Here is a 13,380-nt window from a genome sequence, read left to right on the forward strand (position 1 = left end):
AGTCCCCATGCCAGGGACATTGGCCAACCTTCCGTGTGTCGTATCTAAAAAAAAAAGTAAAGAAGAAATGAGAGTCTTATCGGTGAAAACCCGTATGGGCAATGTAAGGCGACAGTGATTAGAGAAATGAGAGAGGTCAGTTAGCTAAAACCCGCAAAGGGCGCTACTAGCCGAATGAGGGTCTTCGATGCTCCGGCATGAGCACAACTAAGGCAGTTTCAAGATGAACATTTGCGACGTATTTTGAGAATTAGACAACTCAGACAGATCATGCGTCCAGTCCAAAATGCATGTCATGATTCATTGAAGTCAGCACATATCTCCAGATAAGTCTCCTTATTTCTCTCCCCGAAAGGGACACCTTTTATTTCCAATTGCTCTTCTATTCTTTTCCATAATTTTTCTTAGATTCCCTTTCGGTCTAATCTTGCATCAAAAGCAAAGCAAAACTGGCTATAGTTTCCCCGTAATACCAAGCATAATTTGGAGCATATACGGCATTGACGAAGGCAGGAATCCATATGTGATCTCTTTTGATAAGGCGGACAAAATGTCTCAAAGAAACTGAAAAGGCCAACACAAGCAAGACTTGCTTCATGGGAAAAGTTGATAAGCACTACAGACACAAACTGGTTCTGAGTGCAAGGCAACTATGTTTGATTTTAAAGAAAAATTGCTCTGCCTTAGATACAAGGGTTAACGATACCGTGGACATCCGGGTATGAAGCAACCAGGGGAGACGTGAGAAAGACAAAGTCTCCAAAAAATGATACAAAGTATCCGAGCATCTCGGTACCACTCTGATAGAATCAGTTCTTCGACAACGGGGTGTCCGTGAACTCAAACTCCTTAGTGCATCAAGGCCACAAACTGACCACCACTTTAAAAACTCACAAATTTTCTTTGTTTGAAGTAGGAACAAAGCAGTGCAGAATGGCGGTTCTCAAAGGACGAATGTCACCAAATGTAAGCTTCTTAAAATCTTCAGCATGCATCACTACTGTCCATACCTCTCATTTTCATAGCTTAACCCAGGAAAAACCTTTTCACCTAGGGGGATCCAGCTCATAGGTCCGGGTAGAAGTACTCTTCGCCCAGGCTGTTTTACGTAGCTTAACCCAGGTAGAACATTTTCACCTAGGGGGATCCAGCTCATAGTTCCGGGTAGAAGTACTCTTCTCTCAGGCTGTTTTACATAGCTTAACCCAGGTAGAACCTTTTCGCCTGGGGGATCCAGCTCATAGTTCCTGGTAGAAGTACTCTTTGCCCAGGCTTGCTTTTCGTTGCTTAACCCAGGTAGAACTTTTTCGCCTAGGGGGATCCAGCACATAGTTCCGGGTAGATGTACTCTTCGCTCAGGTTGTTTTTTGTAGCTTAACACAGATAGAACCTTTTCACCTAGGGGGATCCAGCTCATAGTTCCGGGTAGAAGTACTCATCGCTCAGGTTGTTTTACATAGCTTAACCCAGGTAGAACCTTTTTACCTAGGGGATCCAGCTCACAATTCTGGGTAGAAGTACTCTTCGCCCAGGTTATTTTTCGTAGCTTAACCCAGGTAGAACCTTTTTGCGTAAGGGGATCCAGCTCATAGTTCCTGGTAGAAGTACTCTTCGCTCAAGTTATTTTTTTTAGCTTAACCCAGATAGAACCTTTTCACCTAGGGGGATCCAGCTCATAGTTCCGGGTAGAAGTACTCCTCGCTCAGGTTGTTTTACATAGCTTAACCCAGGTAGAACCTTTTTGCCTAGGGGGATCCAGCTCACAGTTCTGGGTAGAAGTACTCTTCGCCCAGGTTGTTTTTCGTTGCTTAACCCAGGTAGAACTTTTTCGCCTAGGGGGATCCAGCACATAGTTTCGGGTAGAAGTACTCTTCGCTCAGGTTGTTTTTCGTAGCTTAACCCAGGTAGAGCCTTTTCGCCTAGGGGGATCCAGCTCATAGTTTCGGGTAAAAGTACTATTCACTCATAATGTTTTACGTAGCTTAACTCAGGTAGAATCGTTTCGCCTAGGGGGATCCAGCTAATATTTTCGGGCAGAAGTACTCTTTGTCCAGTTTTGTTTTTCATAGTTTAACCCAGGTAGAATTTTTTTACCAAGGGGATTCAACATTCGTTTTCCCAGTAATACAGAGCACCAACCCTTGGTTACATTTCCTTTTCAGTAATACATGGCACCAACCCCTAGTTACATTTCCTTTTCAGTATAGGGTACACCAATCCCCGATCTCCTTACCAGTATAGGTTACGCCAATCCCTAGCTGTGTTCTCCAATATAGGATACTTCATTCCCTAGTTGATTTGAGCTTAAATGCATGGTACACCACTCCTGATATTATTGCCAATATAGGGTATCCCATTCCCTTTCCACATTTTCCCGACATAAGATACACCAATACTTAATTGAGACATTCTTTTGGGATCATGACCTTTTCAGGGTACACCATTCATGTTCTTTTATTTCTTTCAATAAAGAAGTAGTTTAGAATTTTTGTTACAATAACTCACGAAATTTTTCTAGTGAAAACTGGGGCAGAAAAATTTCGTTCGTTTGTTTGTTGTGACGTCTGAGCAAGTTTTACCGCGAGGCACAATATTCGATATGAACAAAAGAAAAAGTCTCAATCCAGAATAAAGAAAAGAAAAGGAAAATAAGTGAATCCAAATGCAGAAGCAGATGGAAAGGATATGGACTACTCAAGACATGACTGAAGTTATGAGCTTCACATTTCCCGTTTTGCTTAGAAGAAGCCGTAGAAGAATGAACTAGCACCTACAGCTAGCAAGCATCAAGGTTTAGATCAGAGTCTGCATGAACAACCAGTCAAGACTCAAGATCAAGGTTCAGAAGACTTATAAATAGGAATCTTGTAACTTATAACTGATAGGCTTGTTTAGTTCCTTTAGATTTTGATGTAATAATAGGGCCACGGACCGGAGCCTCGACGGAACCTAGCTCGACTTTCGAACTCATTCCCTTATAACCCGGGATACGTAGGCTATCCAAAATCAGGACTCGGTTGCACTTTTTTCTTTTATTTTCTTCCTCTTTTGAATAACGATATGGTCAAAACTTAGTCACACGGCTCACTTTATCTTTGCCTGAAAACTTTTAATGTTTCCAAGCAAAGAGGGGCATGCTGTAAGCACCTAATTTTTTACCGTGCTTGAATATTTTCCGCTCCTATCTTCCCAGGCGTGTCCCCACTCAACTTTCCTTTGTCCCCCATACTTATCCCCTATACTTATCCCCCATGCTTTGTCCCCCATGCTTGTCCCACATGCTTTGTCCCCCATGCTTGTCCCCCACACACAACCCCCCACATATCCCCATTTTTTTTCTTCACGTGAAGGGGAAAAAGATGACGAAGATATACCATCTTCTTCCCTCTATTAATTCCAGCAAGAGAGACATCTGCAGAAAGGAGGAAAAAAATAGGAGAAGGAGAAAAACCGAACGGCCTTCCCCGAATTCTGCTTCTCTCCAAAAACAAAAACCCTTAAACCCCAAAACCTGGTTGGACAGCTTCAGACTGATTCTCTCTTTTCCAACAGAGAAAACATCTGACCATCGTCTCCACCTCTTGTTGATTCTCACAAAAGGGTCTGACCCCTATCTCCCCTCACACTCGCCTCTCACCCATCGACACTAACACACACACGGTAACATATAGTAGAGATTGCTGGGCTCTATTTTCAAGTTTCGTAAGCTCCATTTTGGGCGAATTTTGTTGGTTTCGCTGCTGTCGAGGTAATTTTCCCCCGACGTTATGTTTCTAGTCCATTTTGATGCCATAAAGCTATAAGAATGTCATATTGTGAACTAGAATCAAAGACTGTTGAATATATGTGGCTGAAATGTGATTTCTATTACACTCTGTTTTGAATTTAATAAGATTTAATCATTTTGTCCCATATGCTTCGTATGTATACATCATATCTCTGTTTAAGCACGTTAAGAGTGGAAATATCATTAAGTTTAACTGTTATTGGTGTCCTTAACACTGAGAAAATGAAGGTTGGCCTCACTACTCATTTCGATGAGCTTAATGCTTTGTCCTTTGTTTTTTTTGTTAACTACTGTGAGCATGCCTTTGTAATGTGATGATTGTGTTTGTTTTCTTTCCATTTTCGTTTTGGTTTGATGACATAAATTGGTGGAGCTCATATTTTGATAAAGAACTAAGACTTTGTGCACCCTCTCGATTCTTGAGATGAGTACTAACACTTTTGGGCTTTATTACTTTTAATATTATAATAACTAATTATCATATGTTTTCTCCTGATGAGTTGGGGACATTAAGAAGCATTTCTTATTGGCTAAAGTAATATATTTTGTTACTTGTCTCTAGTAATATTGTTATTTTGGGGTATTCACTCAAAAGTGACTAACTTTATCGGGTTGGGTACTCCAAAAATTAGTTCTTGTTATTGAAGACGGTTTCCACAATAATATCTTGTCCATAATCCATGGCCTCATGCTCATCTCAAATTTTAGGAAATAAACATTTTATAAATATCCTAGTTTTGCTTTAGGAGCAATTAATAATAAATTATCGTGGCTATGAGTACGGTTCCCGTGATATGGTCACGATATGTTAATTCCAATTTGGGTGTGTATTTCATGTGACACGGCCACAATTTCAAACAATAATAAAAAATAAACATGTTGTAGATCATACGGTTCCCGTGATGCGGTTCACAATATGTACAAAAATAAACGAGTGCGCGACATCGCGACTTGTTCAAATAAATTCCATAAATATTAAAAACGGATAGATAAAATATGAAAATCAATAAATCACAGTTTATCCAAAATTAATTTAAGCCAAGTTGTAGTCAATAAAGTGACCGTGCTAGAACCATGGGAATCGGGGAATGCCTTACACCTTCTCCCGGTGAACAGAATTCCTTATCCGGACTTTGTTTTCGCAGACCAATAATAAAAGAGTCAAACCTTCCTTTGACTAGGGATTCAAATAAAAGGTGACTTGGAACACCAAAAATAATTTCCACGTGGCGACTCTATAAATAAAATAATTCCTACTCAAATTTGTCACTTTAATTGGAAAAACTCTTTAACCCACAATCCAACACACATTATTTATCGTTTTGGGGGGCATAAAAGGGGTGTGACATGTTTGTATGCCGGTGAAATCGAACTCATGGTACATCCCGGCCTCCGACAAAATAAGCCAGGCTCGAGACATGGTGGCAAGGGACCGAAATTGAGTCAAAGTCCCACCGGGCCAGAACCCAGCGGCATGACGCCTGCCCTCGAGAATATCGTGGCCATAGTACCAGAATCGATCGTAGCCTCAAACGACTTCGAATAGCATTGTCAGAAAATCCAGCATTTCCAACAGAAAGCCGAAATATACGTGACCGGCCTAATATCACGGCGGGGATCGTGGCACGTATCGATAAGGAACCGACAATCAGTGAATTAGAAGATTTTTTTACCTTTTATAGAGTTGTACCTAAAGTAGGACTCCCCTACTATATAAAGGGGGTCTGATAATTCATGAAGTACACGGTAACACGCACTCAAAAGCAATATATTATTATTTTCTCTATCTCTAACTCTTGCTCTTTCTCATCTGTATCGGCCATGGTGAGCCCGGCTCGAGAGTGGCTATTTCACTAAGGCTGAAACTATCCAACTCGTGTGGTTTGAATTTATTTTATCTTTGTTTATTCCATAGTAACTTAATCTAACGCTCTGTATTAAGTTAATCCGCGTATCCTTAAAATCACTTATAAATTTAATTGTTATCCGATTTTGAGGATAAACAGTGTGGCGCCCACCATGGGTCTAAGGATAATAGCCGCAATTTGATACAAATTCCCGTAATATACCCTATTTGACACTTGTTCTTTGAAGTGTCTTTGATTCCACGTCAAAGTCGAAATGTCAAACCTCCAGTCTGTCCCTTTAAACATATATGTCGAGTCCAACCACCATGGTGAGAACAACAATGTAGCACCTGGTAATGAGGTGCCCCAAGTCGATCTTGGCGGAGTTTCGATCGCGGATCCTATCGATGCAACTTGCATCTGTCAATAAATATAAATTTTCCTACTGATCCTGAGAACAACGTGCACAGGGAAGTCCGATCGATTTCCTAGAATACGAACCACGGTGAAAATGATGGGATCAATTTGCGGGTGATCTTAGAAATGTTACGGTCTCAACAGTCAATGATAGCCTAGTTGCAGAACCAAAGCCGAGCGCCGAGCAAGGTTGAGCCCAAGCCATCCCGGGAAGTCACCCACAGAAATGAACCGATCACGGAGAGGCCGAACGAAAATGAATCGGGGACCAACCCCGAGATCATAAAAATGCTAGAGGAATTTATAAAACAGATAGAATTGGGGGAGAAGAAAATTGAAGCCAATGACAAAAAGGTGAAAATCTACAATTCTAGGGTCGACTAGATCCGAGGAGCACCTCCGATATTGAAAGGCCTGGATTCCAAGAAGTTTTTTCAAAAGCCTTTTCCTCCGAGCGCAACCCCGAAGCCGATCCCAAAGAAGTTCTGCATGCCCGAGATTTCTAAGTACAACGGAACGACCGACCTAAATGAGCATGTGACTTCCTACACATGCGCCATCAAAGAGAATGACTTGGAGGGCGATGATATCGAGTCTGTCCTGCTGAAAAGGTTTGGGAAAACTCTGTCCAAGGGAGTTATGATATGGTGTAACAACCTGCCTCCTAATTCTATTGACTCATTTACGATGCTTGCAGATTCCTTCGTAAAAGCACACGACGGGGCTATCAAGGTCGAGACCAGGAAGTCAGACCTTTTCAAAGTGAAGCAGAGGGATAATGAGATGCTCAGGGAATTCGTGTCCCGGTTTCAAATGGAATAGATGGACTTGCCTACGGTAGCAGACGATTGGGCCGTTCAAGCCTTCACCCAAGGACTCATTGCTCGAAACTCGTTGGCTTCACAACAATTGAAACAAAATCTGTTGGAGTACCTAGATGTCAATTGGGCCGACGTGTATAATCGGTATCAATCAAAAATTAGGGTCGAAGACGATCAACTCGGGACCCCTTCCGAGTCCGTTTACCCCGTCAGAGCCGTCGACAGAGTCAGGAGAGACGTTGATCGTGAACCGAGGTCGAACATGGATCGGTATCATCCATATAATGGAGACCGAAGAGGTAGTAGATCTGGACGAAAGCCCATGAAAAGTGAAAGAAGGAGTAATCGGGGTCAAAGAAATCGGGGACTCATGAGCAAAAATAGTTGCGACAGGCCCATCGGGCATAAGAAGGCGCCAAGTCTATCGGAGTACAACTTTAATGCCTCCGCCGCCGCCATCATATCCGCCATTGGGCATATCAAAGATACCAAATGGCCTCGACCTCTACAATCCGATCCAGCCCAAAGGGATCCTAACCTAATGTGCAAATATCATGGCACCCACGGCCACAGAACAGAAGATTGCATACAATTAAGAGAGGAAGTAGCCCGGCTATTCAACAACGGACACCTCCGAGAATTCCTGAGCGATCGAGCCAAGAACCACTTCAGGGACAAATATTCTAGTAAACAGATTGAGCAAGAAGAACCTTATCATATCATTAACATGATCATTGGTAGGGTCGACGTTCCCTAGGGGCCGATGCTAAAGCGCACCAAAATATCCATCACAAGGGAATAATGAACTCAAGATTACGTGCTCGAGGAAACCTTCTCCTTCAATGATAAAGACGTTGAGGGGATCGTGCTGCCCCACAACGATGCACTGGTAATATCAGTACTTATAAATAAATCTCGAGTTAAGCATGTGTTAATTGATCCAGGTAGCTCAGCCAATATCAGCAAATCGAAGGTTATGGAATAGCTCGGCCTACAAGATCAGATCGTGCCTGAGGTCCAAATCCTAAACGGATTCAACATGGCATGTGAGACCAATAAAGGGGAGATAAAGTTCTATGTGATCGAAGGGGACATGAGGTATAATGCTTTGTTCGGAAGACCATGGATTCACAATATGAGGGTGGTACCCTCGACTCTGCACTAGGTGTTGAAGTTCCCGATGCCAGAAGGAATAAAAATAGTTTACGGAGAACAACCGGCTGCAAAAGAGATATTCGCGGTCGATGAGGTGGTCCCGATATCCACACTTTCGACACCGAAGGAGCTGGGTCCAGTCACCAAGAGAGAAACCAAATAGAAACTATTAACACCGACTCCATCCCAACTGGAGAAGCAAGGGATGAGTGAGGATGATGACTACGGGGTTCCCAGATCTTTCATAGCTCCCGACAATTCCAATGCTACCAAATCAACGGTCGAGGAACTGGAGTAAGTCATACTGATCGAACACTTGCCCGATCGAAAGGTATACCTGGGCACGGGGTTGAATCCCGAGCCCAGGAAAAAACTCATTCAATTTCTTATAGCTAACGAAGATTGTTTCGCTTGGTACCACCTTGATATAATAGGGATCCCGCCAAAAATAACCACTCACAGGATAAGCTTGGACCCGAAGTTCCACCCGATCAAGCAGAAGAGGAGAATCCAGTCCGAGGTCAAACATGATTTCATCAAGGATGGGGTATCTAAACTCCTTAAAATAGGGTCCATCTGGAAGGTTAAATACCAGACTGGTTAGAAAACATAGTAGTAGTCCCCAAAAAGGGAACAAATTAAGTATGTGTGTGGACTATAAAGACTTGAAAAAAGCGTGTCCCAAGGACTCTTTCCCTTTGCCTAACATCGATCGCATGATCGATGCAACGGCCGACCACGAGATCCTCAATTTTCTCGACGCTTATTCCGGGTACAACCAAATTCGGATGGACCCGGGTGATTAGGAAAAAACTTCCTTCATCACCAAGTACGACACCTACTATTATAATGCGATGCCGTTTGGACTAAAAAATGCTGGTGCCACTTACCAACGCCTAGTAAGTGGAGGTTTACATTGACGATATGGAGGTTAAGTCCCTGCGAGCAGAGGACCATTTGAAACATTTACAGAAAACCTTCGGCATATTGAAAAAATACAATATGAAGTTGAACTCGGAAAAATATGCATTCGGAGTCGGGTCCGATAAATTCCTTGAATTTATGATATCCAACCGGGGAATCGAGATCAACCCCGATAAGATCAAGGTCATCGAAGATATCACTATTGTGGACAACGTGAAGGTCGTACAAAGGTTAACCGGACACATAGCTGCCTTGGGATGATTTATTTCAAGGTCCTCCGACAAGAGCCACCGGTTCTTCTCACTGTTGAATAAAAAGAGTAACTTCTCATGGACCCTAGATTACCAACGAGCCTTGGAGGAGCTCAAGCGATATCTATCGAGCCCACCGCTGCTTCACATACCGAAGACACACGAACAGTTATACCTGTACTTGGCAGTATCGAAGATAGCGGTAAGTGGATTCCTAGTTCGAGAAGAGAAAGGTACGCAATTTCCAATTTACTACGTTAGTAGGAATTTAGGTGAGGCCGAAACTAGATACCCATACCTAGAAAAATTGGTGTTCGCTTTACTAAGCGCCTCTACGAAGCTGAAACCGTACTTTCAATGTCACCCCATATGTGTCGTAACTACTTACCCATTAAGGAATGTAATGCATAAACCCGAGCTCTCGGGACTGTTGGCCAAATGGGCAATAGAGATCAGCGGGTACGATATTGAATATCGGCCTCAGACCACCATTAAATCTCATATTTTGGCAGACTTTGTAGCCGACTTTACGCCGGCCCTAATACCCGAGGTCGAAAGAGAGTTTCTGTTAAACTCGAGGACTTCTTCGGGAATCTGGACCCTCTTTACGGACGACGCCTCGAACGCAAAGGGGTACAGACTTGGAATTGTATTGAAGCCACCCGCAAGTAATATAGTTAGACAATCTATTAGGACTATAAAATTAACTAACAATGAGGCCGAGTATGAGGTCATGATTGCAGGTCTCGAACTGGCCAAACGCTTGGGGGCAGAGGTGATCGAAGCTAAGTGTGACTCCCTCCTTGTGGTGAACCAAGTTAATGGGACATTCGAAGTCAGAGAGGAACGAATGCAAAGATACCTGGATAAACTGCAGGTAACGTTACATCGGTTCAAGGAGTGGACTCTACAACATGTGCCTTGGGTAAACAGCAAGGCCGATGCCCTTGCTAACTTGGGATCGTTGGTCGATGACGATGAGTTCAACTCGGGGGGCGGTCGTACAACTCATGAGATCGGTAGTAGAAGAAGGTCACGCCGAGATAAACTCAACAAGTCTAACTTGGGACTGGAGAAACAAATATATAGAATATCTGAAGACCGGAAAACTGCCATTGAACCCTAAGGAATTGAGGACTCTACGTACGAAGGCGGCCCGGTTCAGCTTGTCCGAAGACGGTACACTCTTCCAGAGAACGTTCGATGGCCCACTCGCAATATGTCTAGGACCAGGAGACACCGAGTATGTCCTAAGGGAAATCCACGAAGGCACCTGCAGAAATCATTCGGGCGCCGAATCATTGGTTCAAAAAATAATCAGAGCCGACTACTATTGGATAAACATGGAAAAAAGCATGAACGAGTTTGTACAAAAATGCGATGGATGTCAAAGGTATGATCTGATGATTCATCAGCCCGGGGAGCTGCTACATTCGGTCTTGTCACCCTGGCCATTTATGAAATAGGGGATGGACATCGTTGTCCCCCTTCCATGGGCACCCGGTAAGGCTCAATTTATACTGTTTATGATTTACTATTTTTCTAAATGAGTGGAAGCCTAGGCGTTTGATAAAGCCAGGGAGAAGGAAGTCATTGATTTCATCTGGGACCACATAATATGTCGGTTCGAGATACCGGCCAAGATCGTGTGTTACAATGGGAAGCAGTTCATCAGTAGCAAAGTAAGCAAGTTTCCCGAAGATCATAAAATCAAAAGAATCCTGTCAATACCCTATCACCCTAGTGGGAACGGGCAAGCGGAGTCCACGAACAAAACCATACTCCAAAACCTCAAAAAGAGATTGACCGATGCCAAAGGAAAATGGAAACAAATCTTTCCCGAAGTTTTATGGGCATATCGTACGACCTCGAAGTCCAATACCGGGGCCACCCCATTCTCGTTGGTTTGCCGCACTGAAGCTCTAATATCGGTCAAAGTCGGGGAACCGAGTCTCAAGTTCCGCTATGCAACTGAAGAATCAAACAACGAGACCCTGAATACGATCCTGGAACCGTTAGATGAAAGGCGCGAAGCCGCCCTCGTCCGCTTGGTCGCCTAAAAACAACGAATTGAGAGGTATTACAATCAAAGAGCCAACCTTTGACACTTCAGTGTCGGGGACTTACTATTAAGAAAGGTCACATTAAACACCTGGAACCCGAATGAATAGAAGCTGGGGCCGAACTGGGAAGGCATGTATCAACTTATCGAGATCACTGGAAAATGATCGTACAAACTCGGAGCAATGAACGGTGAGCAACTACCGAACAACTGGAACATAACTCACTTGAAATGATATTACTGCTAAGGTACGACCCCATTTACTTCTTTTATTTATTTACATTTTGGACTAACACTTGCAGGTGACCGTCAAAGAACGATATAATTTCTTAGGCCTGAAAGCACGTGTTATACTCTTTTTTTCTTGAACCAATTCTGTCCTAAATGGGTTTTCCGGCAAGGTTTTTAATGAGGCAACAGTGGATCGTGCTAACTTAGAATCGAAGACCGGTTGTGAACCAATGTCGAGGATCACATCAACAGTATCCGAGGCTTCTCTATGATCGACCTCGAACACTGGGGGCATCCCCCTCGGATAATGATTTTGGCAAGGAAAGAAACTTTGTGATCGAATAGTCTAGGCTCGATCGATAGGATTTATTGTAAGGGACAAACGGTCAAATGAATCGTGCTCACATAGACCGCTCGAGGCTGGATGCAAATCTTGAACACATGTGTAACTTTGTATATTACGCAAAAAATGAAAGGAAATTTATACCTTGCGGATAAATATTTTGTCCCTTGGAAATTTATTTTTATTACATTTGATCCCCTAAATATATCAAGCCCAAGGGCCATCTCACTCGGGGACTGCTGCCCAAGGTAGGTTCGGACGACCCTGGATAATGAAGCCCGAGGGCACAAAGCTTATTAGGCAGTGCCCGAACTTTAAAGAATACGACCACCCCCATTCGGGGACGATTATCTCGGTAAAGCCTGAATAACTCAGGGTGACAAGCCCACTAGGAAACACCCGAACTAGAAAGACTACGGCCATCTTAGAATGGCTCGTAGACGTCTAAGACCCGTAACCAAAGCATAAGGCCTTCAAAATTTCTAAACAACTTCAAAAGGCTACCTTCGGCAAATTGTAATCAAAAATATTCTAAGTACTTTGGGAAAAGTTTCCAGTCATACCAAGCCCCCTATGAGTCTTAAGCAAAATAATATCGAGAGCAAGACTCCGAACAAGACCTAATTATAATGTACTAAGGCATTCGATATTTTTACAATCATAAAGAAAAGAGCGAAAGGAAACAAGCTTAAAAACTGTCGAAGGGAAAAAGAGCCTTATATATATATATATATATATATATATATATATATATATATATATATATATATATATATATATATAAAGATCTTTACAAAGGCCAAACGGCCTTGACAAAAAAATACAAAGGTACAAAAACAAGGAAAAATCTACAAGGCATTTAAACGGCTTGGTCTCCACCGGAGCCCGCCTCATCACTGGGACCATCGGAGTCTTCTCTGCCCTCGGATCCGCCTGAACCCTCGGAGTCTTCTTCATCCTCGGGATACGCCATCTTCTTGGCCTCGGCCTCAAGCCCCGTAGCACTTTCGACCTCGGATGACAAATCAAAGCCCCAACCATGATCTTCCTCGAGGGCCTCCATTCGGGACTGCCACTTCACGTATTCGACAATATCTTTCAGGCGGTCCTGGGCTGCATCGGCATTGGCTTTATACTGGGCCACCATTTTGACGGCATCGGCTTTGGTTACTTCAACTACCGACTTGGCCGCTTTAAGCTCCTTGGCAATGGTCTCTCGATCGGAAATAACAGATCTTAGCTGAGACTGGATCTCCTCAATTTTTTGGGACCGTGCCTCAGCCTTCTCCCTCATCGCTCGAATTTGGGCCTCCGCTAAGGTCAACTATGCCCGGACAGTCTCCGTTTCCGAGGTCAGGCGGTCCATCCTGCCTCTCCACTCTTCGACCTCGACCTTGACTGCATCCATCTTGGCTCCGAGTTGGTCGATCCGATCAATCTTCTGTTGGACCTGCGAGTTCCGACCATTAGTCACCGTGTCTAGCTCATCCTCACTAACTTCAAAGATTTTTACCTGTTCAACCAAGTCGGCGTGTTCTTTCC

The sequence above is a fragment of the Nicotiana tabacum genome, chromosome 13 (genome assembly GCF_000715075.1).
Source record: "Nicotiana tabacum cultivar K326 chromosome 13, ASM71507v2, whole genome shotgun sequence".
NCBI lineage: Eukaryota > Viridiplantae > Streptophyta > Magnoliopsida > Solanales > Solanaceae > Nicotiana > Nicotiana tabacum.